The sequence below is a fragment of the Pelobates fuscus genome, chromosome 4 (genome assembly GCF_036172605.1).
Source record: "Pelobates fuscus isolate aPelFus1 chromosome 4, aPelFus1.pri, whole genome shotgun sequence".
Taxonomy (NCBI): Eukaryota; Metazoa; Chordata; class Amphibia; order Anura; family Pelobatidae; genus Pelobates; species Pelobates fuscus.
Window position 1 is genome coordinate 107,560,999 of NC_086320.1, and position 26,063 is coordinate 107,587,061.

Here is a 26,063-nt window from a genome sequence, read left to right on the forward strand (position 1 = left end):
GGATCTTCAACGGGATAGTTTTCTTCAAATGCCTGGCTTATTTTTTCAGGTATCATAACTATTTGATCTTTATGTTGAATACATTTATTTGACTTTTTTTTATATGGTTAGATAAAAAGGTTGTCAGGTCTATTACCTTTGGCCAGGACTTTTATTGAACATCTAAAAATAGGTGTGATTATTTAAATTGCCACAAGTGCTATATTGTGCAACATGTGATATATATAAAGTGCATAAATTCCTATAGAAAGTGAAGAAATGTGTTCCGTAGAACAATGCTTTAATGGAGTGAAGCAATAGGCTAGGCCTTAGGTTTGACTAAACATGACTTCATTGGGTGAGTCAGTATAATGGAAAAAGGATATGCTTAGGTACTACATAAAAAAAGCAATGCTAATAAAATAAACAGATATTAAGGTGCCTTTCTTAGTTGACAATACCAGCAGGATTACTGCTGCACTGTCTGGAGGTGGAGGTTTTGTACTCCTTCATCCAAAATGAACAGTGAATTGGGCATGTTAGAACTTTTTCTACACACTAGGGGGTTCCATAACATTTAAGAAATATGGCATTTGTTGAAGTAATTGAGATTTATATTGACTCATAACTTTATCCTTTTAAACAATTCTTTCTACCACTAACAAAGGGGCATTTCAATCGGGATGCCTTGTGCCTATTTGTATGCCAATTTACATCTTAGGTAGTGGGAGAAATTTTTTTTTGTGTTTTCTTAGTCTATGTCTATGTAAGTTCCATAGTGCTTCGAAAACGTTACATAGACAATGTCCTTGTCATCTGGAAAGACACCAAAAATGTTTTCTAGAATTTATAGACCCCCTGAATTGTAATGAGGTGAACTTGCAATTTATGCAGAAGATAAGAGACCCCATGCTGAATTTCCTGGACTGTACTCTTTCTATTAGTGCTAAAAATACCAACATTGAGACAACACTGTTTAGGAAACCCACCAGTCCCAACTAGTGATGTACCGAACAGTTAACTGGCGAATAGTTCCTGGCGAACATAGCGTGTTCGCGTTCGCCACGGCAGGCGAACATATGCGTGGTTCGATCCGCCCCAATTCGTTATCATTGAGTAAACTTTGACCCTGTGCCTCACAGTCAGCAGACACATTCCAGCCAATCAGCAGCAGACCGTCCCTTCCAGACCCTCCCACCTCCTGTACAGCATCCATTTTAGATTAATTCGGAAGCTGCATTCTTAGTGAGAGGAGGGAAAGTGTAACTGCTGCTGTTTTGATAGGAAAATGGATCGCTAGGCTAGTGTATTCAGTGTCCACTACAGTCCTGAAGGACTCATCTGATCTCTGCTGTAAGGACAGCACCCCAAAAAGCCCTTTTTAGGGCTAGAACATCAGTCTGCTTTTTTTCCCTGTGTAATCTAATTGCAGTTGCCTGCCTGCCAGCTTCTATGTCAGGCTCACAGTGGATACTGTGCCCACTTGCCCAGTGCCACCACTCATATCTGGTGTCACAATAGCTTGCATTTAAAAACAAAAAAAATGTAATAGATTGAATAGCAGTTAGTTGTCTGCAAGCGTCTGTGTGTCAGGCCTACAGCGTGTACTCTGCCAACCTCTGCCAGTGCACAGTGCCACAAATATCTGGTGTCACAATAGCGTGCATTTAAAAACAATTTTTTTTTTCACTGTTATAGATTGAATAGCAGTTAGTTGTCTTCAAGCGTGTGTGTCAGGCCTAGAGCGTCTACTCTGCCAACCTCTGCCAGTGCACAGTGCCACTCATAGCTGGTGTCACAATAGCTTGCATTTAAAAACAAAAAAGTTTTCACTGTATTCTAATAGCAGTCAGTGTCCTTCAAGCGGGTGTCAGGCCTACAGCGTGTACTCTGCCAACCTATGCCAGTGCACAGTGCCACTCATATCTGGTGTCACAATAGCTTGCATTTAAAAACAAAAAAGTTTTTGACTGTAATATAATAGCAGTCAGTGTCCTTCATAAGTGTGTGTCAGGCCTACAGCTTGTACTCTGCCAACCTCTGCCAGTGCACAGTGCCACTCTTATCTGGTGTCGCAATAGATTGCATTTTAAAACCCCAAAACATTTTTCACTGTTATAGATTGAATAGCAGTTAGTTGTCTTCAAGCGGGTGTCAGGCTTACAGCGTGTACTCTGCCAACCTCTGCCAGTGTACATTGCCACTCATATCTGGTGTCACAATAGCGTGTATTTAAAACCCCAAATTGTTTTTACACTGTTATAGATTGAATAGCAGTTAGTTGTCTTCAAGCGGGTGTGTCAGGCCTACAGCGTCTACTCTGTCAACCTCTGCCAGTGCACAGTGCCACTCATATCTGGTGTCACAATAGCGTGCATTTAAAAACCCAAAAACTTTTTTCACTGTTATAGATTGAATAGCAGTTAGTTGTCTTCAAGCGGGTTTGTCAGGCCTACAGCGTCTACTCTGCCAACCTCTGCCAGTGCACAGTGCCACTCATATCTGGTGTCACAATAGCGTGCATTTAAAAACCCCAAAACTTTCTTCACTGTTATAGATTGAATAGCAGTTAGTTGTCTTCAAGCGGGTGTCAGGCTTACAGCGTGTACTCTGCCAACCTCTGCCAGTGCACATTGCCACTCATATCTGGTGTCACAATAGCGTGTATTTAAAACCCCAAATTTTTTTTACACTGTTATAGATTGAATAGCAATTAGTTGTCTTCAAGCGGGTGTGTCAGGCCTACAGCGTCTACTCTGTCAACCTCTGCCAGTGCACAGTGCCACTCTTATCTGGTGTCGCAATAGATTGCATTTAAAAACCAAAAAACTTTTTTCACTGTTATAGATTGAATAGCAGTTAGTTGTCTGCAATCGGGTGTCAGGCCTACAGTGTGTACTCTGCCAACCTCTGCCAGTGCACAGTGCCACTCATATCTGGTGTCACAATAGCATGCATTTAAAAACCCAAAAACTTTTTTCACTGTTATAGATTAAATAGCAGTTCAAGCGGGTGTGTCAGGCCTACTGCGTAGAGTAGAGGCCTACAGCGTCTACTCTGCCAACCTCTGCCAGTGCACAGTGCCACTCATATCTGGTGTCACAGTAGCTTGCACGCATAGTACCACTAATCCAAAAAAAAATGACAGGCAGAGGCAGGCCACCCCGCAGGGGCCGTCGTGGTCGTGGTGCTGTGATTCCCTTTTGCCCTAGAATAATGCCCAGTTTTCAGAGGCCACGTACCCTGAACTTGAAAAGTTCTGAGGACATAGTTGACTGGCTAACACAGGACACCCAATCTTCTACAGCTTCCGCTCGGAACCTTGACGCACCATCCTCCTCCAGCTTAGCTTCGGGCACCTTTCAAGATACCACTCACCCGCCTGCCGCCACCACCAGCACTAGCACCACAGCCGCCTCACTTTATCTGTCAGAGGAGTTATTTACACATCCGTTTGAAGAAATGAGTGATGCGCAACCATTATTGCCAGAGGATGTAGATAACAGGAATATGTCTCAGTCAGGCAGCATTACACACATGGACATACGGTGTGATGATGATGATGTACCCGCTGCTGCTTCCTTTGCTGAGTTGTCAGATACAAGTGAAGCGGTTGATGATGACGATGCGTCCATGGATGTCACGTGGGTGCCCGCTCGGCAAGAAGAAGAACAGGGCGAAAGTTCAGATGGGGAGACAGAGAGGAGGAGGAGACGAGTTGGAAGCAGGGGGAGGTCGTCGCAAGGAGCTAGTGGCACAGTCAGACAGCATGCATCGGCACCCGGGGTCAGCCCGACAGCACGCCAATCAACGCATGCTGTGTCCACCACCAGAATGCCATCATTGCAGAGCTCAGCAGTGTGGCATTTTTGCTGCACTGTGGCTTCAAAAACCAAACCCAAAAAAAGGCACATAACAGGGATTAAACTGATAGGAATAGTACTACTTAACACACCACTCCTATCTGGTGGCACATTAGATTGCACGCGCAGTGCCCTAAATTTGAAGTAGGAGGACCGACCAAGCATCTTTTTCCATCTCCCGGTTCCTAAAATCGATGCCATATACACGTCCCCTGATAGGGCGCCAGCTCGTTATTCTCTTGGGCGCCAGCTCGTTATTCTCTTTTTCACTTCACTAGGGACACTTTACTGCACTATGGGCACTTAGACCCACTCTTTGTCTTGCACAGTGTTATTCCTAGCCAGCATCTGTGATGGGACATCAGGCAGTCATCTAAACGTTTAGATTGAGCTTTAGCTTAGAACACCCTTGAAGGTGTTTAAGGAGATTAGGGCTAGTTTAGAGGATTCTTCTTAGACCTCTCTGAGTCTTTAAAGCCCTTCTACCTATCCAGCATTTCTGGAAACTAGCTAAGAGAAAGGGTGGTTGTGTGTCTGTGATACATTTAACTTTATATCACCTTATTGACACTTTTTATGACAGCATCACTCCGGTCTCCCTACTCTCTGCCTATACCCATCTATTTAGAGGGAATTTCCTTGCCCCTGGCAATATTATATAAAAGGTAATAGTATTACCATTATTACACAATTAGCCACTATAGGGGAATGAGTATAGTATCCCTTTGTTATTATAAATGATACAATAAAGACTTTTGTCCATTACTCAATTTACTTTAACAAAGGGTACTAACCACGGTATTAGGAAGCATTACTCTGCTTTCCCTTTCTCCCTCTATTATACACCTATGCTCACTAAAATTTGTAGGTATCACTTTATTATAGTTGTCTAACCTTTTCCTATGCCAGTTTTAGATCTCCTTCTTGGGAGATTTTTTCTTTTTTCAGTTTATTAGCATACCTGGGTACAAGCCCTCGGTGGGGCTGGCACCACCACCTGACCACATTTCCTTGTTTCTTCCACTCATACCGCTTTTTCCATCTTTGAAGGGGCTTGGCGAAACAAGGAAATAGTCCTCTACTCGTAACAGGGATTAAACTGATAAGAATAGTACTACTTAACACACCTTATAATAACGCAGAGAGTGGTAATGCAGACAGAGGAGTCTGAAGAAGAGGAGTCAGAGGAGGAAGGTGGCTTTGAGGAGGTGGAAGACCAAACACAGCAGGCGTCCCAGGGGGCTTGTTGTCACCTTTCGGGACCCTTGGTGTTGTATGTGGCTGGGTGGAGTAAGAGACCTTCAATGACATCAGTGAGGACAAGGAACGGGACATGGCTAGCTTGGTATCCAACCTTGTGCAAATGGGGAGTTTGCGGTTGTGCAAATGGACTGTTTGCGGTTGTTTGCGGTGCGTTAAACGGGGAGTTTTGTCTGTCACTGTGAAGCGGGCATAACCCTTAAACTACCTGATCGATACAACATCATACAGTAGGTCCCCCCCCCTCGTTATTTTTATGGCCCGCACCCACCGCTCACGGGTGGGGGCAGGCGGAGGACAGTAGGTCCCCCCATTGTGATTTATGGCCCCCACCCACCGCGCAGGGGTGGGGGCCGGGGGGGGAGGACAGTAGGACTGAATATTCCCCTGTATAACAATGTTTGGCATTTAGTGAATATTCCCTATTCTGCTCTGTGTCAGTGTGTATCAGGGTCTCTGAGGACAGGTGTCAATCCATATCTGCCAAGTGACCTTATGTAGGTGGAACAGTCCCTATTCTGCTCTGTGTCAATGTGTATCAGGGTCCCTGAGGACAGGTGTCAATCCATATCTGCCAAGTGACCCTATGTAGGGGGAACAGTCCCTATTCTGCTCTGTGTCAGTGTGTATCAGGGTCTCTGAGGACAGGTGTCAATACATATCTGATGACAAACACACGGACACCCGTGAACAAGTGATAAAACACAAGAGAAAAACTTAACTGATGGGTACACGGCTTCCCAAGGTTATCTCCCAGCTGATAACCATATAACAAGACTGTATAATTGATAGGAAAATTTTGGGATTCTGCTCGTGTGCCTATAATAGAGGACAAAACATAGTGCAAATATTGCTAAAACACTGTAATAAAGCTTCTAGTGATCAGAATGCACTCACATATTCCGGAAAAATAAAGCGTATTATAGGTGCCTCCCCTTGGTGGAAATGGGGGGTATGTTCCTTTAAAAATCCCTCCTCAAGTGATGGCTAATAGGGTATCCAGGTCAGCAAGAAGGTCCAAAAAACGCAACCAAAAGGAATACTTTAAAGGCAATTTATTCACTTTTAGTGAATAAATTGCCTTTAAAGTATTCCTTTTGGTTGCGGTTTTTGGACCTTCTTGCTGACCTGGATACCCTATTGGCCATCACTTGAGGAGGGATTTTTAAAGGAACATACCCCCCATTTACACCAAGGGGAGGCACCTATAATACGCTTTATTTTTCCGGAATATGTGAGTGCATTCTGATCACTAGAAGCTTTATTACAGTGTTTTAGCAATATTTGCACTATGTTTTGTCGTCTATTATAGTCAATACATATCTGCCAAGTGACCCGATGTGGGGGGAACAGTCCCTATTCTGCTCTGTCAGTGTGTATCAGGGTCTCTGAGGACAGGTGTCAATACATATCTGCCAAGTGGCCCTATGTAGGGGGAACAGTCCCTATTCTGCTCTGTGTCAGTGTGTATCAGGGTCCCTGAGGACAGGTGTCAATACATATCTGCCAAGTGACCCTATGTAGGGGGAACAGTCCCTATTCTGCTCTGTGTCAGTGTGTATCAGGGTCTCTGAGGACAGGTGTCAATACATATCTGCCAAGTGACCCTATGTAGGGGGAACAGTCCCTATTCTGCTCTGTGTCAGTGTGTATCAGGGTCTCTGAGGACAGGTGTCAATCCATATGTCAAGGTGTCAATATGTCATATGTCAGGTGTTAATCCATATCCATTGTGATTTAGTAATGTTAGGTGATTTATGCCCTTTATAGATTAAAACCAGACTCTGCATCAACTGTGTAATTTTCCATGGGAGTTTTGCCATGGATCCCCCTCGGCATGCCACAGTCCAGGTGTTAGTCCCCTTGAAACAACTTTTCCATCACTATTGTGGCCAGAAAGAGTCCCTGTGGGTTTTAAAATTCGCCTGCCCATTGAAGTCTATGGCTGTTCGCCCAATGTTCGCCAGTTCGCGAACATTTGCGGAAGTACGCGCTCGCCATTTGCGAACCGAAAAATTAATGTTTACGACATCACTAGTCCCAACATCATGTTGCGGTTGGATAGTTACCACCCTGCATCTCTCAAGAAGGGTATCCCTATAGGACAGTAGCTGAGGAGGAATTACACTTCCTTTGATGATTTCAAGGAGAAGGCATCCAAACTACACCTCAGATTAAAAGAGAGAGGGTACCCAAATCGTAGCCTGACAAAAGCCTTCTTGAAAAAAAAAAACACTCTTGTGGAAGAAGAAAATGGTTAAACATCTTTGAAGCCCATTTAAAAATATAACATATGACTCGGGAGGAGGGGGATAGAGTGGCTAAACAGATACTTGAGAGATTTTGGTCCTTTCTAATGCATGACCCACACATTTGAAAGGGGTATTAACCCCCCCCCCCCTCCCCCCATGTATCACTCACTGCACAAAGGGGGAACAATCTGAAATAATCTCCTAGAACCGAGTCATTTTCTCCTTTGAAATCTCGCCAATGTTGGCTTACCAGCTCAATAGTTGGTACCTATTAATGTGGTAAATGTGTTGCTTGTAGGTATACCCACTGAAACAGTAAATCTATTTTGGATAGGCAGAGATTTGTACAGCATAATCTTGTTAATTTCACTGCTACTGGGGTGATCTATCTTTTGGCATGCTCCTGTAGGGAAACATTTAAGTCCTTTAAAATGTGACCTATGTTTATTCTAGGATACATTACTTTAAAAAATTGACTGCTCTACTCCCATGTAAATTGGTAAATCCTTATGATCAGGGCTTTATTATTGAGTCTGTTGGGCCTGCTCATTCTCCCATTTTCTCCCAACCTTCTCTCTCCCATGCTGGAATTGAACTCTGCAGACTTGTGTTTCAAGACAACTCCTTAGCTCACTCCAAGATAACTTCAAAGGACAGATTACTCCACTCCAACTGGCTAAAAGGACTGTAAATTATTTCTTCATATCTACTGAACTTCATCTCCCAATCTCTGGCCTTTGGCTAGAAAATTTGACTACTCTCCTGGATTTGCCCCTGTTTATCTGACTGAGTTAATGGTAACGAATGATACAGGAGAAACTGACGGAAGCGAAGCACAGAGAGATGGACACAGGTTTCTTCAGGAAGGAAGAGATTCTTTATTGGATCACCGATCGGGATTCAGAGGGACTAACGTCACCAAAATACAGCAAGTTCTGAGCCCCGGACAATAGTGCAGGCTCCTTATATAGGCACATAACTCCTCCCATATTAAGCTCCACCCGCACATTCTCTTAACCAATCAACACAAATAAGAATTAACTTCCTGTTTGACCGCATGGCTTGTCCAGCACAATGGAGGAGGGGAATACTATATCCTGTATTCTTGCACATGCTCCGTACACTACTGATCGTATCTTGCCTCGTGCAACCAACTGATCGATACGTCAGCATATGCACGTACACATGCCACGTGGTAATCTCGGCCTACTAAATTTATTTTTACCGAGATTCCACCACATTCCCCCCTTTGATGCCTCTTGATATTTCACAATTACTTGAGGCATCACTTAACCTTAGTTTGCATACACCGCAAGTTACCTTGAACCAGACCAGACTTATCTTATGATGTGAATCTTCAACACTCATCTTCCTGCATTGGTTCTCCCTGATCTAGAGCCTCATATTTATAAATTGCCATTATCTGTGCAGCAGCCTTCCTCTCTGCTATATTTTCTATCAGGCTTTGCACAGACCTAACTACTAAGGGTATAAGACACGGCAGGAGTAGACACAACATTAAAATCAGTAGGACTCCACCTACCACTGCCTTAAGCCCTCCAAACCACTCATACCAGCTACCAAACAAACTACTTGGATTGTACCCTTTCCATACCTGAGTAGGCACATGCGCTAGTTTAACCATATGGCTAGTAAGCTCAGCTATTGCTTGCCCTTCGTCATCTATTTGAAGACAGCAATTGCTCAGGTTAAACTTCCCACATACACCTCCCTCTACTGCCAAAAGGTAATCCAAGGCTAATCTATTCTGGTAGACTGCTGTCCTCATCCTGGTATTATGCTTCGCTAGAAGATTGAGCGCTTGTGATGTCTCGTTAGTAATGATCTCAACCACCGCCTGTAATCTTATAATACGGTTGAGCATATAAATAGGGGTTCTATAACCAAAGGTACCATCTTCTGCCCACGTGGCTGGCCCATAATAATCTATAATACGCTGGGGAGGCCATTAATTATCTTCCCAGGCGCCTATCTCTATGGGTCCCCTTTTCTTCCTATGATTCACATCATACACTTTAACACCTAAAGTCTCACCTGTTTCAATAGGTAACAAGAAGAAGGATGGTTTGAGCATACCCAACACACATGCCCCTTCCCAGTCCTGTGGCAACTCCGAATAGGCTTTCTTACCACAGATCCAGTACAAATTTGCTGGGGCTCTCCAGGTAGATGTGATGGATAGATCAAACCACACATCCTTTAAATTGGCGTATCTAGCAAACGGGTTAGATGGTTCTGAGACATTTGAAGCCGACCACCAAGTTGTATTCTTTGTATCATCATCATAAGCTTTTTGCCCTAGACAAGTTAATTCTCCTACAGAAGTATTATACATCATTCCTTTCCTTGCTATGCAAACATAACCTATGATGGAGGTCTTTAATCTCCACTCAGATTTACCTCTAACACTCATATGATAATCGGCTTGTGTAGATATTAGTTGGTCAACTGCCTCAGAACCGGACATTACCTCCTTTGCTTCCCAAGGCCATTGGTCTCCCATGTTAGTACCTCCACACACATAGCAGTTGGTAACATTAAGACTACCGGCAATACTTTCAGCTAAATCAATGAACAGGTTTTTAGCATTATGGGGGATCTTATTATCTATACTCATCTCTTCATAAAAGGAATGGTATACTTGATGAGTTTGGGAGGATACCGTATCAGTCTCTATCCCTATAAACAATACTGTCCCAGGATCTAAACCCGTCCCATATATTTGAAACCCAAATAAATTACCATACTTTGTCTAAGAACTTGTCGGGGTTATTTATAAGTATATGGACTGGGTTACATTCCATAGACTTACAATATGGGCTGGTAGGCAACTTAGTCACAATCATGTCCTTGTCTACTGTCTGTCCCCAAGTTGCCCACCCCACACAAGACCAATATGGGCAAAAGTTATAATCTCTATTTGGGCATCTAGGACTCACATATTTATTTTTACTACTGGGACAAATATATTTATCATTAGACCCATACGTCCTCTCCCATCTAAGATCCCCACATACATTCCACGGCTTTCTACCACTTCATATCGCCTTACATGCATCAAATAGCAGAACACCCGAAGAATGTACGGATTCTAACACCGTCTTATTAATTAGGGTCCCCTGAGGATCTCCATTCCTGAGAGTCAACCAAATTGTACGAGGTTGATACTCCGGACTGAAGCACTTAGGTTCTCCTACTCCTAAATGGCACACACTATATTCTATATTTAGGTATCTACATCTTGATACATCTCCTTTACACTCGTATTGTGAATGCCAAATTAGGGTTTGGGAAATATGATTACCTGTTCTTGTAGTCTTAATGCATACCTCACAGCTAGGAGTGTCGGTACCTCTACCTTCCTGAATATAAAAACACACATAAATAAACATTATCAAGAACACATCTTTCGCCGTCATCCTCAGTCTTCGTCCGTGCGAAGGCACCTCAGCTTCCAGGATGTAAGGGCTGCAGGGAATGGAGTTCTGCTCGTCTTCACAGGAGTCCCTTCGAGACTTTCCTGGCTTATACACTATATGTCGGTGAGCGGACAGGCTTTATTATGGCCGTCTAAACACTCACTTCACCAAATCTCTGTAACAATAAAATTTGTAATCCACAAAGTTCCTCGTTACTCCGACTGAGTCGTGCGTTTTAACCGGATCTTGCAGGGATTCTCTGGATCTGCTGTAACTTGCCAAGAATCGACTGCTGCTGGCTTAACCCTGGAGTGATGTATCCACGGAGTCACTTCGGCTACTTTTATCGCTGTAGGGGTAGACAAAAGAACAACATAAGGACCTCTCCACTTGGGCCCTAACGGTACATTATTCCACTCTTTAATCCACACTTGATCTCCTGGGTGGTAACTATGAACTGGGGGATAAATATTCACAGGTAATCTATCTTGTACCCATTTCTGTACCTCCTCCATAGTCTTACCCAACTCTACAACCTGCTGCCGGGTAATTCCTTCTCCCAACTGACTCAAATCCCCCCTTAAGTTACCAAGTACGGGAGGTGGTCGCCCATACATGATTTCAAAAGGAGAGAGGCCCATCCTTCTGGTAGGGGTACTGCGGATTCGCAATAGAGCTATGGGTAAGAGAACGTTCCACTTAAGTTGGGTTTCCTGACACATTTTAGCCAACTGATTCTTAATAGTTCTATTCATTCTCTCTACCTTACCAGAACTCTGGGGTCTATATGCAGTATGAAGCCTCCACTTTATACCAAGCATATGAGTCAGTTGTTGTAGGCACTGATGAACAAAAGCTGGACCATTGTCCGATCCTATAGAACAGGGTAGTCCATATCGGGGTATTATTTCTCGTAGCAGGAATCTCACAACTTCTCCTGCTTTCTCTGTACGAGTAGGACATGCTTCTACCCAGCCTGAATAGGTGCACACAATTACCAGCAGGTAACGATGTCCACCCGATTTAGGCATCACTGTATAGTCAATTTGTAGATCGGACATGGGGAGTCCCCCCATAAACTGGACTCCTGGTGGCTTTACTGGTCCTTGTCTTGCATTATTTTTAGCACACGTTACACATCTTCGTACAATGGCCTGAGTCAAGTTGGACAATCTTGGTATGTAGAAATGTTTTCTGAGAGATTCTTCTGTGCTGTCTCTCCCAGAATGTGTCCCGTTGTGATAGTTTTGGACAATTTCTACCGCTAGTGATGCTGGAATGACTATTCTTCCATCTTCTAACTGATACCATTTGTTCTCCAAGTACTTTCCAGGTTCAGTCTTTAACCACTCCTCTTCTTGAGCTGTATAAACTGGAGTCCATTGAGACAGTGGAGTTGGTATTATAGCAGCTATATGCCCCACATATTCCTGTCTTCCCGATTCAGCGGCACGCTTAGCTGTACTGTCTGCCATCCGATTTCCCTTGGTTACATCACCATCTCCTCTCAGATGCGCTCGACAATGTATGATACCGACTTCTTTCGGCTCCCACACTGCTTCCAATAGTTGTAGGATTTCAGCTGCATACTTGATTTCTTTGCCTTCTGAATTCAATAGTCCTCTTTCTTTATACAAAGCTCCGTGGGCATGAGTGGTTAAAAACGCATACTTGGAGTCCGTGTAGATGTTCACTCTTAAACCTTCAGCCAATTGTAACGCTCGTGTTAGTGCTATCAATTCTGCCTTTTGTGCTGATGTTCCTTTCGCCAGTGGCCGAGCTTCTATCACCTTGTCTATTGTTGTTACTGCATATCCTGCATAGCGGATCCCTTCTTTCACATAACTACTGCCGTCGGTGTAATATTGAACATCGGGGTTCTGGATGGGAAAATCACGAAGATCTGGTCTACTTGAAAACACTTCATCCATTACTTCCAAACAATCATGTTGACTTTCAGTAGGTTGTGGCAAAAGGGTAGCTGGATTTAAGGTGTTTACAGTCTCTAAATGCACTCTTGGGTTTTCACACAACATTGCTTGATACTTGGTCATACGGCTATTACTAAACCAATGATTTCCTTTGTAATCCAACAACGTCTGTACTGCATGTGGCACTCGTACATAAAGTTCTTGATCCAGAGTGAGTTTATCGGCTTCAGCTACTAGCAGGGCGGCTGCAGCTACGGCTCTTAGACAAGGTGGAAGTCCGCTGGCCACTGCATCCAGTTGCTTAGACATGTAGGCAACAGGTCTTTGCCATGATCCCAAGTACTGTGTCAATACTCCCACAGCCATTCTTCTTTGCTAGAATGGTCGTGTGTGATCAGGTAGACCTAATGCTGGGGCACTCATCAAAGCCTTCTTCACATCTTCAAATGCCGTTTGCTGTTCTTGAGTCCATAAGAAGGGGTCGTGCTCTGTACCTTTGATAGCTGCATACAGAGGTTTTGCCAGTATCGCGTAGCTGGGAATCCATATCCTACAGAAGCCTGCTGCCCCCAAGAATTCTCGCACTTGTCTTCTATTCTTGGGTATCGGTATTTGGCACACAGCTTCTTTTCTCTCTGGCCCCATAATTCTTTGACCTTCAGAGATATGGAATCCCAGATATTTGACAGTTGGCAAACACAACTGAGCCTTCTTTCTAGACACCTTGTATCCTGCCTTCCAGAGAATGTGTAGTAGATCGTGCGTTGCTTGCTGACATATTTCCTTTGTAACTGCTGCTATCAACAAGTCATCTACATATTGTAACAATACACACTCTCCTGGGATGGACTCGAAATCCAGTAGATCTTGACTTAGAGCTGAACCAAATAGGGTAGGTGAATTTTTAAACCCTTGGGGCAGTCTTGTCCAGGTCATTTGGCGTTTTGAGCCCGTTACAGCATTTTCCCATTGAAAAGCGAAGATACATTGACTTTCTGCGGCAATTCGGAGGCAAAAGAAGGCATCTTTGAGATCTAAGACTGTAAAGTAAGTAGCCCCGCCCGGAATTAAAGCAAGCAGGTTATATGGATTGGGTACAACTGGCCAGGGGGAAGTACAGAATTTTAGGATACCATACCGTATGAACTTATCCAGATAAGATTGGATGTTCTTCTTAGCCTTCTGCGGGATGTGGTATTGTCTTAGGCTCACTGGATAAACCCCAAGTTTTAGTTCGATTTTAATAGGTGGAATATTGCGGGCCAGTCCTGGTGGGTTGTTCTCTGCCCAAACTCCTGGTATGTTGAATAAGGACTCATTACTCCTAGGGTTTTGGCTAGTCAACGCTGTATAAAGTCGCCACTCTTCTTCCTTTGGTACGGATAATGTCATAATACCTGAAGGTCCATTAAACTTTAAGGATGTTGTTCCATTTGGTAGGAACGTAATCTGCGCTTGTAACTTAGATAGCATATCACGTCCCAGCAATTGGACTGGACATTCAGGCATATAAAGGAATTGATGTTTTACTACGTGGCCTCCCAATGTACAGAGTCGACTTTTTTTTTTTTTTTAATTCTTTATTTTTGCGAGTAACGGCATGTAATACAACATATTTTGTAAGTAGCAGGTAAAAGATTTAGACATTGCGGTTACATATACATCACATAGCCGGACCTACTCAATTTTTATTAGTTGGATACTAGTGCACCCAGGCTCATCGGTAAGTGGACCTACAGCTTGTAGTGTGGGGGGGTGCTGGTAAAAGGCTTTTTGCGCCCTGTGGCTATGTCGCGGTGCGCCCTGGTATGTAATCTTTAATAAGGCGTTTATTTTAAGGTTTAGGAAGGCCTGTAGCTTCCCACGGCTGTACTACATGTTTGAATGTTGGTGCTGGTATAGGTGGCTGGAGTCGTGGGCAGTGTATTCAGAGGTCTGCAGTGTTGTGCGTTGGTGTCGCTTGTGGACCCTGTGCTGTTGGGGGGGGGGGGAAACATGGTTACTCTACATTAGCGCTGTGTCTTAAGCTTACGGAGCCAGCAGTATTACTACAGAGGTATGGTATATAACAAACAGTGAAGAAAGGTAACAATTAACGGTTTTGGTGGCAGACATGTGAGTATAGTCCCAAAGTTCAGGGTGGTGGTTCTGCCGCCGCAGGTGCTCCCTCTCTGGGTACAAATGGGGTAACGTTTGCTACGTTCCAGGTTGGGTGTTCCGCTGCCCTTGTCTGTGCCACTGGTAGGCCTAAAGCTTTTAGGAAAGATGGCGCTTCACCAGGGTGTGATATGGTGTGTGTCTTCCCCGCTTTTTCAGCAAGCAGACGGCGGGGGCCCCACTTGTATACAATGGAGTTGTCTTGGAGAAGCTGGGTTATAGGCTTGAGGGATTTCCGCCAGGATAAGGTATGTCTGGAGAAGTCCCGAAAAAATGCTAGTTGTGCTCCTTCAAAGGACACCAGCGGGGTGCCTCTGACCGCCCCCATTATAACTCCACGGTCAGAGTCCCGCACTAGTTTTAGTAGGACATCCCTGGGTACCTCTTGGGCTGCATTGGTCGCCTTGTTGATTCTGAAGCAGGTATCCACTGCCATCTGTTTGGCCTGCTTGGGCACGAGGAGAGTGGCAAAGAGCCTCCTGCAGTAATGAGGGAGTTCTGCTCCCAAGACTGTTTCTGGCACTCCCCTGATCCTCAGGTTGCGTGCCCTGGCTTTATCTTCCAGGTTGGCTAATTGAGCTTGCTGTTCAGCACACTGTTTCTGCAGCGCTCCCATGGCTGCTTCTGTGGCCGACTGTGCCAGTTCATATCCTGCCATGCCGTCTTCCATTTTGTGTACGCGTGTAGTGAGAGAGGACACTGCGTCCCGTATTGGGGCTAGGTCTGCTGTAAACATGGCCTGGATCTCTGTCACTAGGGCTTTAATATCTGCCCTTGTTGCTGGTGCTGAGTCCCCCTGTGCTGTGGTCGTTGGTGGTCCCGATCTCTGCCTCGGTTGAGGTGAAATATCGGCTGAGCTGCTGTCTTCCTCCGAGGACAGTGTTCCGTATGCTGCTGCGGGCGCCATCTTGGCTGGTGCAGGTCGCGTGGCTGCGCGCATATAGGCGCCGATATCCTGGGAACCCGAGCCCGGGTCCGGTCGCAGCTTCTTATTTTTCTTCCCCATGTCTTTGGGGATCGGGCAGGAGCTTGCTTGGGCGTTTTCTGAGGGCAGTGTCGGCTTGTATGCCTCCGTTCTCGGGCCCGTTTGTGGAGCTGCTCTGAAACACGTCCGGCTCGTTTGGGCACTGGCTCCGCCCCCCCAGAGTCGACTTTTAAGAACCGGTTTTTCAGCACTTCTTCCAGTTGCTCCTATCACAGTAATAGTCCTTCCAGATGGAGGAGCAACTAGATTAGTCACCACTGAATGTTCAGCACCAGTGTCGATCATGAACGCACTCCTTTTTCCCCCTATTGATACATCGACCATAGGCTCCGCTCGACCAAGGGGGATGGAGCCCGGTCGGTATCAATAGTCCTCCATGACCGTGTCAGCCAATCCTACAAAGTCCCTACCTTCTCTATCGCGGGACCTTTGCGCTGCTGGGAAATACCTATCTTCCCTAACACTTCCTCTATTCCCATTGCTCCCTCTATTACCATTACTCCCTCCGGGGCCTCCTCTACCTCTCGCTCTGCCTCTAAAGTTTCCGTAACCTGCCCTGGGTTGGTCTCTCTCGTACTGCTCTCTTTGTGGACACTCATTCCTCCAATGCCCTTCTTCCTTGCAATACGCGCACTGATTCCTACTCAAGGGCTCCCTATTCCATCTACTATCGCCTCTATCTGGGCCCCGTCTATCTACGCCTGCAATCGCTACCGCTAACATATCTGCCTTTTTACGCATCTTGCGCTCTTCCTCTTTCTTACTTTCTGTTTCCCTGTTCATATATACTTTATTCGCTACCTCCATTAGTTGGGTGATTGACATACCTGCAAACCCTTCTAACTTTTGTAGCTTGCGCTTAATATCTCCGTAAGCTTGGCTGACAAAGGCGGAGTTCACCATTCGGGAATTATATGCGTCTTCCGGATTAAAGGGGGTATACAAGCGGTATGCCTCCAATAATCGGTCATAAAAGACACTGGGCGCTTCATCACTTTTCTGAATCACCTCAACTGTCTTCGACATATTAATGGCTTTCTTTCCTCCGGCTTTCATGCCAGCAATTATAGCGTCTCTATAGGCTCTGAGTTGAACCATATCAGCACCGTTTACATTCCAGTCGGGATCGGTGTTAGGATAATGTGTTGCGGCCCATGCTGATGGATTGGCTTGATTCAAAGCACGGGCTTTATCCTCTAGCGCTTTAATGGCTGCTTGATTAATCCTTGTCCTTTCCTCATTGTTAAACAAAGTCATTAATAACTGCTGGCAATCAGCCCATGTCGGGTTATGTGTCTGAACTATTGAGGTGAACAGATCGGTCATAGCTTGTGGTTTCTCAGTATACGAGGAATTGTGGGTCTTCCAGTTTAAGAGATCGGTTGTCGTGAATGGGACATATACGAAGACTGGGTCAGCATGTGCCATTTGACCTGCGGCATCGATATAGGCTGACCCGGGATTCAGACGAAGAGGCATCTGGTAATGTTTTAATTGTTGGGTACCGGTCAGTTGTCGGGTTTGTATGGGGCTACGTGGAGGGGCGTCAGTCATGGGTTCCAGTCGGGGAGAAATAGGGCATGAGGATGTGGGAGCTTGGTTTTGAGAAAAGGTAGTGAATAAAACACTTCGAGCCGAGCTAGAAGAAGCTTGACCGGAAGTCTGAAGTGGCGCCAAATCAGGATATTCAGATCTAGTGGGGGTTGGCTCTGATTCCGGAAGGGGAGATTTAGTACGAGGGGGGGTGGATTCTGTACTGGAGGAGGAAGCGGAAGTGGATGAGGGCAATGAGGGGAGGGGTGCAGGACTTCCTGCATTTGCGTCACTTCCTCTTAAAGGAAAGTAAGGGGGCGGCAAAGGGATCTCGGACTCAGGGGGCGTGTCCAAAATGGGCCTAACACCAGTCCTAGTGGACAAACAAGTCCTAGCCACCATGAGGCGACATTGCTCCTCGTGGCACGTCTGGATCCATTTTGGCGAGTCATTTACGGCCTGTCTCCAACAATCAATATAAGGAAACTGCCCGTAAAGTTCAGGCCTACCCGATACAGCCACGTGTAAGCGCTGTACCAGAGTTGGATCCAAACTGCCACGTGGCGGCCATGCCGCAACCAAAGTAGGCCACTCCCTAGTACACAAAGTGACCAAACGTACAGGAGACATTTTAACCCCAAAATCACAAGTTTTGAATCCCTTTTTAAAATTCTTCACCATACAACCTAAGGGATCCGGAATCGTTGACTGCGAAGCGCCCATACTTATCAATGGAACGTCGTTGACAACGAATACTATACACGCGTACTATTCAACAGTCACACCCGTTTCCTCTGGCAACAGCACCACGTGGTACGGTTACCAAGTGAAACGTACACAATAACACAATAAACACTCAGGGAATTCCCGTACACACACAGCTGTTACACCAGTCACTATGTAATCAATATTATGCCCTTTGGCGAAACTATACAGTCACCCACGCTATAATTCTCTATATATGAATTACCCGTCTATAACACACCCCAGTAACATCGTCTTTTACAAATAGCGGTTACAGTACGGTTAGCATAGGTCAAAGCACAATTTAAGGTCACAATACAATTATTAGTGGTTATGGTGTTAAACATGCAATGGACGACAGTGATTAGTACTTATATACAGTGTCAGTAAATATACAGGGTTATGGTACCGTGCACTATAATACAGCAACACACTATTAACACTCTCGCTAGACGGCTGAGCTCGCGCTATCTAACAAGATATACACTTTACTAAACAATCTTTAACACATTTACAATTCCCAACTAAACTATTGGCCAGTACCTTGAATGGACTACCTAAAACTATGTACACCCGTTTTGGTTAGCCACACTGCCCAAGCACCACATATAGCGAGCTAGAGGACCGAATTTACACAGGCGCCTCTTAGTCGATAACTATCAAAAATCTAGTGGGTTACAAATTTACACGCCTTCCCACTTAGCCAAGATAGGTTGAGAGCTAGCGAACCGAATTTACACAGGCGCCGCTTAGTCTCCCGGTCCCTCCGACCTAGCGAACGTAATATACACCCTAGAACGCTAGTCTAGACAAGACACCGGTGTCCGGCTTTACACCAGAACCCCGCCTGACTAACCAAATCAAACGGTCTGACTAAAGAGCGTTCGATTGAGCGGTGCGCCTTCGCTCCTTCCCTCCGACAGAGGGGGCAGATTCCATACACAAATAACCCCTTATGGGCCTACCGCACAATCGGTATACCCCTAGTGGGTCTGCCGTCTAAAACAGCAGTTGTCTTACCTCCTCGTTCCTGAACCTGAGTTCACACTCATCGACGGGGACACCCCAGCACTTCTTACGTAGAGGCCGATGATCTCCTGGACAACAGACCAGTGGCGCCGAGATGAAGGGAGGTCCACGCAGAAGTTCAGGGGTGCAGCCGTAGAGAACGTGGGCAAAGATAGACCGTCTCACGCCTCTGCCTCTCAGCTACCGTTGAACGATGAGTTTCCCGGCCAATGCACCAAATGATACCGGAGAAACTGACGGAAGCAAAGCACAGAGAGATGGACACAGGTTTCTTCAGGAAGGAAGAGATTCTTTATTGGATCACCGATCGGGACTCAGAGGGACTAACGTCACCAAAATACAGCAAGTTCTGAGCCCCGGACAATAGTGCAGGCTCCTTATATAGGCACATAACTCCTCCCATATTAAGCTCCACCCGCACATTCTCTTAACCAATCAACACAAATAAGAATTAACTTCCTGTTTGACAGCATGGCTTGTCCAGCACAATGGAGGAGGGGAATACTATATCCTGTATTCTTGCACATGCTCCGTACACTACTGATCGTATCTTGCCTCGTGCAACCAACTGATCGATACGTCAGCATATGCACGTACACATGCCACGTGGTAATCTCGGCCTACTAAATTTATTTTTACCGAAATTCCACCACACTAACACTGAATTTTGGCTTCTCCTTGTTGTTTAACCCTTTTCACTGCTGTCTTTGAAGAAAGAGGTACCTCCAATATAAAAGCCCTTACTCTTGTTATTTTAAGTTTAATACAAATTGGTTATATAAATTACTGATAATCTTCATTTCACCCCCTCACTCATACAAATAGGTTTTGATTTTATTTCTTGAAGAAGATATTTTGGTGATATTTTTGTTAAAATAAATCTGTTATTTTTGCACTAAAGAAAAACCTTTTCCTGTTTATGATTGGTGAAGATACATGACACATGGAGCAAGCTCATTCAGTCATATATCAGAGAGACAACCCAGTGACAAGACACTTGAAGATTCATTACAATGGCTGCCGGGCCGGTGCAAGGATTTTTGCCGCCCTAGGCAAAATAAAAATTTGCCGCCCCCCCCCCCCATGTGACATCACAATGCCCCACCCATATGATCTGCCATATGAACTAACGCCAGGGCTGCACACTGTGTTTACATTAAAAAGCCTGCAGGGACACGCTTTAGACACCGGAACCACTTCATTAAGCTGCAGTGGTTCTGGGGACTATAGTGTCCCTTTAATGTGAGGTTAATTAGAGATTAGTGTCACTAATAATATACTAGATTGCCTACTTACAACCAGATGAAGATGCTGATGGGCACTGGCTGCAGTTTCACTCCACTGGTCTGGTGTAGAACCGGATCTCTGGAGGCTGTTTGTAACTGCGGTCACAAAATTCGATGTTCTGGGAGAACAGGAAGCAGCTCAAGGTCTGGGCCCCAGGACCTGACGGTGAGTATTCCCATAAGGCCCACCCATAAGTCCACCTATATGTTCCACCCATTAAATTCGCTCACAGGGAGTGTAGTGTGTAGGGGATGTGTTATGTGTTATTGTAGAGGATCTAATGTGTGTGCTTATGGAATGTAGTGTATAGGCATACCAGTTTGTGTAGGTGATGCAGTGTGTTTGTGTGTAGTGGAAGCAGTGTGTGTTTGTGGTTGTGTGTAAGGGATCCATTGTGTGAATCTGTGTTTGTATGCATAAGGGATGCAATGTGTGTGTCTGTAAGTGTGTGCATTGAGTGTGTGTAAGAAATGCATTGTTTCTATGTGTATGTAAGAGAAGCAGTGTGTGTGTGTGTGTTTGCATGTGTGTGTAAGGGATGCATTGTGTGTTTCTGTGTATGTATAGGGATGCTTTGTGTGTGTGTGCGTGTAGTGTGAAAGAGCTCTCCCTTCTGTCCCTTAGAGCTCTCCCCTGCCCTTTAGTGGTCTCTCCTCTCCCCCCACCCTCCCCTGGTTGTCTCTTCTCACACACCCACCCACCTGTGTTCTTCTCGCCTCTCCCTCTCCTCACCCCCTCCCTGTGTTCTTCTTACTCCCCCCTCCCTGTGTTCTTCTTACTCCCCCCTCCCCTCTTCTCCTTACCCCCTCCCCCTTTCTTCTTACTCCCCCTCCCCCTTTCTTCTTACTCCCCCCTCCCCTCTTCTTCTTATTACTCCCCCCTCCCTTGTTTCCTTCTTACTCCCCCACCTTCCCTCTTCTTCTTATCCCCCTTCCCTCATTCTTCTTACCCCCCCAAATCTTCTTATCTCCCTCCCCTCCCCTCCTCCAGTTCTTCTAACCCCCCCCTCCTCCCCCAGTTCTCCTCCTAACCTCACCTCCCCTTCCTGTAGCGTGGCCGAGCTCCTCTCCGGTCCACGGTACAGGAGTTTCTGTTTCCTGTACCCGGCCGGACTGACAGGAAGTGCACACTAAGTGTGCACTTCCTGTCAGTCCGGCCGGGTCGCGGACCGGAGAGGAGCTCGGCCACGCTACAGGGTAGGTGAGGCAGTGCAGCAGCGGCCTGAGCGCTCTCTATAGAGCGCTCAGGCAGCTGCAACATTTAAAGGGCCGGCGATGTGGGCGCAGGGCGCCCCCTCCTATATGGCGCCCTAGGCGGCTGCCTAGTTCGCCTTATAGGAAGTGCCGGCCCTGAATGGCTGCTCCAAATGTATTAGATTCGCTGAAATTGAAAGTACGACTTTGAGTCCAAGAGGTGGTAATTTGGATCTTAGTCTCAGAAGAAGGCAGTGCTTCTGGATTCATCAGTTAAAACTGTTGTCACCTAGGGGTCTCAATGGCCTGTTTGTGACCAACCACTGACCTTTTTATATCTATTGTAGAAGTGTTTTTAATCATTTAATAAACCAGATATTTTTTTTTGTATAGTGCTTTTACTTCAATAGGATCTCTGTTAGATTCTAATAAGTCTATTAAATAATTATCTTCTTATATTTTACACTGTGTATATGTATGTTATCTGGTATTTATTTGCACCATCTGGGTAGGTGGCATAATTCTTTTGAACTGCTTCTACAAAGTATCTGGGTGTAACTTTATTAAGGTAGAAAATGTAATTATATGGAAATACATTATATGGAATAATATCAGTGTAGTTAATCTTTATTGCTTTAGTACAGTGTATTTAATTTGTATTACTTTGTGGACTCTTCTGTGTGTCTTGATTCTTGAATTTTTGTCTGGTTAATTTTCCTGATTTAACTTGTTGTGAATTTTAACATTGTGATAGAGGCTACAGCAGTGGCGTACATACCAGGGCCGCCCACCAGGGGGCCCGGCCGCCCCTGTGACCCGGTATGTATGCACTGGGCCAGCCTCTTCTCCTGGGGAGCCCAGGAGCCGTCCACCTCCGGGCCCCCCGAGGCTGGCCCTGCTTACACCCGGCGGGCAGGCAGGCTGGCCGGTGCGCAAGGGAGCACTCTCCCCTGAGTGCTTCCTCTTCAGCTCTCTTGCGCACCACACTGATATGGAGCCGGAAGATGACGTCATCTTCCGGCGCCGGTATCAGTACGCGGCGCACGAGGGAGCTGAAGAGGAAGCACTCAGGGGAGAGTGCTCCCTCACGCGCCCGCCGGGTGACCGGCCCCCCAGGAGCCCAGCAGCACCACTGGACCCCAGGGAATCCCCTCAGCACTCCAAAAGGTAAGGAGGCTGGGGGGGATTAAATAAAAAAAAAATGTGTTAGTGTGTGTGTGTGTGTGTGTTAGTGTTACTGTGAGTGTTAGTGTTACTGTGAGTGTTAGTATTACTGTGAGTGTTAGTGTGTGTGTTAGTGTTACTGTGTGTGTTACTGTGAGTATTAGTGTGTGTGTGTTACTGTGTGTGTTAGTGTGTGTGTGTGTTAGTGTTACTCTGAGTGTTAGTGTGTGTTAGTGTTACTGTGAGTGTTAGTGTGTGTTAGTGTTACTGTGAGTGTTAGTGTTACTGTGTGTGTGTGTTAGTGTTACTGTGTGTGTTAGTGTGTGTGTTAGTGTTACTGTGAGTGTTAGTGTGTGTGTTAGTGTTACTGTGTGTGTTACTGTTACTGTGTGTTAGTGTGTGTATTACTGTGTGTGTTAGTGTGTGTGTTAATGTTACTGTGAGTGTTAGTGTGTGTGTTACTGTGTGTGTGTTAGTGTTACTGTGAGTGTTAGTGTGTGTTAGTGTGTGTTAGTGTTACTGTGTGTTAGTGTTACTGTGAGTGTTAGTGTGTGTGTTACTGTTACTGTGAGTGTTAGTGTGTGTGTTACTGGGTGTGTTAGTGTTACTGTGAGTGTTAGTGTGTGTGTTAGTGTGTGTGTTAGTGTTACTGTGTGTGTTACTGTTACTGTGAGTGTTACTGTGTGTGTTAGTGTTACTGTGAGTGTTAGTGTGTGTGTTAGTGTTAGTGTCAGTGAGTGTGTGTCTGCTAGTGAGTGTCAGTGAGTGTGTTACTGTGCGTGTCTGTTACTGAGTGTGTTTGTATTAGTGAGTGTTTGATGTCTGTTAGTAAGTGTGTGTGTTTGTCAGTGAGAGTGTATGTTTTGTAAGTGAGTGTGTATGTATGTCTGTCGCTGAGTGTGTCTCTGTCAGTAAATGTGTGTGTCTGTTAGCTAGTGTGTATGTGTCTGTTCGTGAGAGTGTGTGTGTGTCTTCAGCACTTACCTTTCTCCAGCGCCGGACTCCCTTGGTGCTGGGGATCCCTCCGCCACTCAGCTCCGAATGCGCATGCACGGCAAGAGCCGTGCGCGCATTCAAACCGCCCATAGGAAAGCATTACTCAATGCTTTCCTATGGACGTTCAGTGTCTTATAATCGCGGAAGCTCCTCTAGCGGCTGTCAGTGAGACAGCCGCTAGAGGCTGGATTAACCCTCAGTGAAACATAGCTGCAGCATAGCTTTTAGCTGCAGGGTTAAAACTAGAGCGACCTGACACCCAGACCACTTCATTGAGCTGATGTGATCTGGGTGTCTGTAGTGGTTCTTTAACCCCTTAAGGACATGTCATGATTCCCTTTTATTACAGAAGTTCGGTCCTTAAGGGGTTAAGTGTGTGTGCATCTGCATGCTCTGGTGTACATACCGCAGTCGCAGGGGTCGCAACCCTGCAACCCCTGCGACCAGGTGCCCGCCGCCATGTGTTGCGGCCCCGGCCTGCGCAGAGTAAGCGTGCGGGGGGGGCCCACGGATCAATTTTCGCACCGGGCCCCCATAGGTCATGTGTACGCCACTGGGCTACAGGATGCCCCAGAAACATCTGAACTTATGTAGTTAAATTGCTGTACAAACACTCAGGACCAGGGTGCATGTGTAGGAATGCTTACAAGTAGCTAATGCATGTAGTGATAAGTAATGGCTTGCTAACTGGGTAATAATTGCTGCAGTTTGGGAGTAACCCATACATCTCCTCTGTACGTATGAAGTGCATCATCTGTGAAATATAAACTTTGTTAAGTTGTAATGGAGGGCTTAGCGAGTGAGATTTTATTGCCTGCAGCTAAAGTACCTGCAACAACATTTAGTTGCTGTGTCAGTGTTATGATCAAGTCCCCTCTTCTGATTTGATTGGATGCTGGACAGGAAATCTAAGTGACACTGAGTTTTAGGGTAATCTATGTATTGCCGGAAGAACAAAGCTGTCTGTATTTCTTCACCCAATTATTTCATAAAGAGAGATCTCTGGCTGAATTGTCTGTGATCTCCCTCTGCTCCTCCAATCGCCTGTTACCCCGCTGGAGTGTTGCGAGTGTTGTTAAGGGCAGTGACTGTGGTAGACATCATTGGAGGGCCCCAGAGCCGTATGACCATATATAGTGTTGCACATAATCAGAACCAATATGCATGTGTAGGAATGTTGATGCGTAGTACAGTAGTAAATGCACAGGATAACAATTGAAGCTTGCTTATTGCTTATTAATCCTAGCAGTATGGGAGTTGCCTCTGAATATTCTTCTTATGTAAAATCTGCATCATGTTTGATATAGATGTGCTGTAAACTCGTGGCTGGGGGCTCAGCCCTTTAGAAACGAGTCTGCTGACATAGCTGGTGACTGAAAAAATGGTTTATTGTTTTCTTAGACCTGTGTCTGGAGTGAGTTTGTATCCTTCTAGTCAATGAGTACCTGCAACATTTCTGGTGCATTGGCCGGGAAACCAACAACACTCAATGTCGATGAGATTTTACCCCCTGGCTTCCGGGTTGTGCTCCGGAGCAGACTTAAAAGACCTAGATGATGTGTCTCTGGTGCCACTAGACAAGCTTAGTCTAGGAGATCCTCGTTCCTCTTCTGGACCTGCTTCAGGACACCCCGTGGACGCTTCTATATTCGGGTCTAGGAACCACAAAACTGTCAGTAAAACTTCTCGACAGGGGGATTCTTTCCTGTCCTGTCCTGACCTCTCCCTACAGAGAGAAGACAGAGCTGATTAGTATGTTTCTTTAATTGGTATTCTCTTCTTCCAGTACCTGAGGGCGGCTGTCTGTATATTTGTCCGAGAGTGTGTGTGCCTGAGACGTTATCATTAGAAACTGTACGTTTGTATTGCTTATTTGTTGGTATCTCTGTCTGCCATTATGGGAGGAGGGGGGTCTAAATGCACAGGCCCCTTGACCGTATGATAAAAAAACTTTTAAAAAGGGTTATAGAGCAGACTATGGTGTTAAACTGTACCCCAAAAGAGTAATTATTCTGTGTAATCGGGAATGTCCCCTCATATGTCCTGGGTGGCCTCCTGAGGGTAGTCTGGACTTAGATTTAATAACTAAAGTCCATACTATAGTGATCAGTTCTCCAGATCACCTTGACCAGTTCCCTTATATCAAAAGGTAGTCGAGAGACAACCAGACTGGTTAAAACTGTGTTCTAAAGAGGTTTGCCGTCTAAGGCTTGCGAGACTCACCGCTACCTCTAGCCTTACCCTTGCACA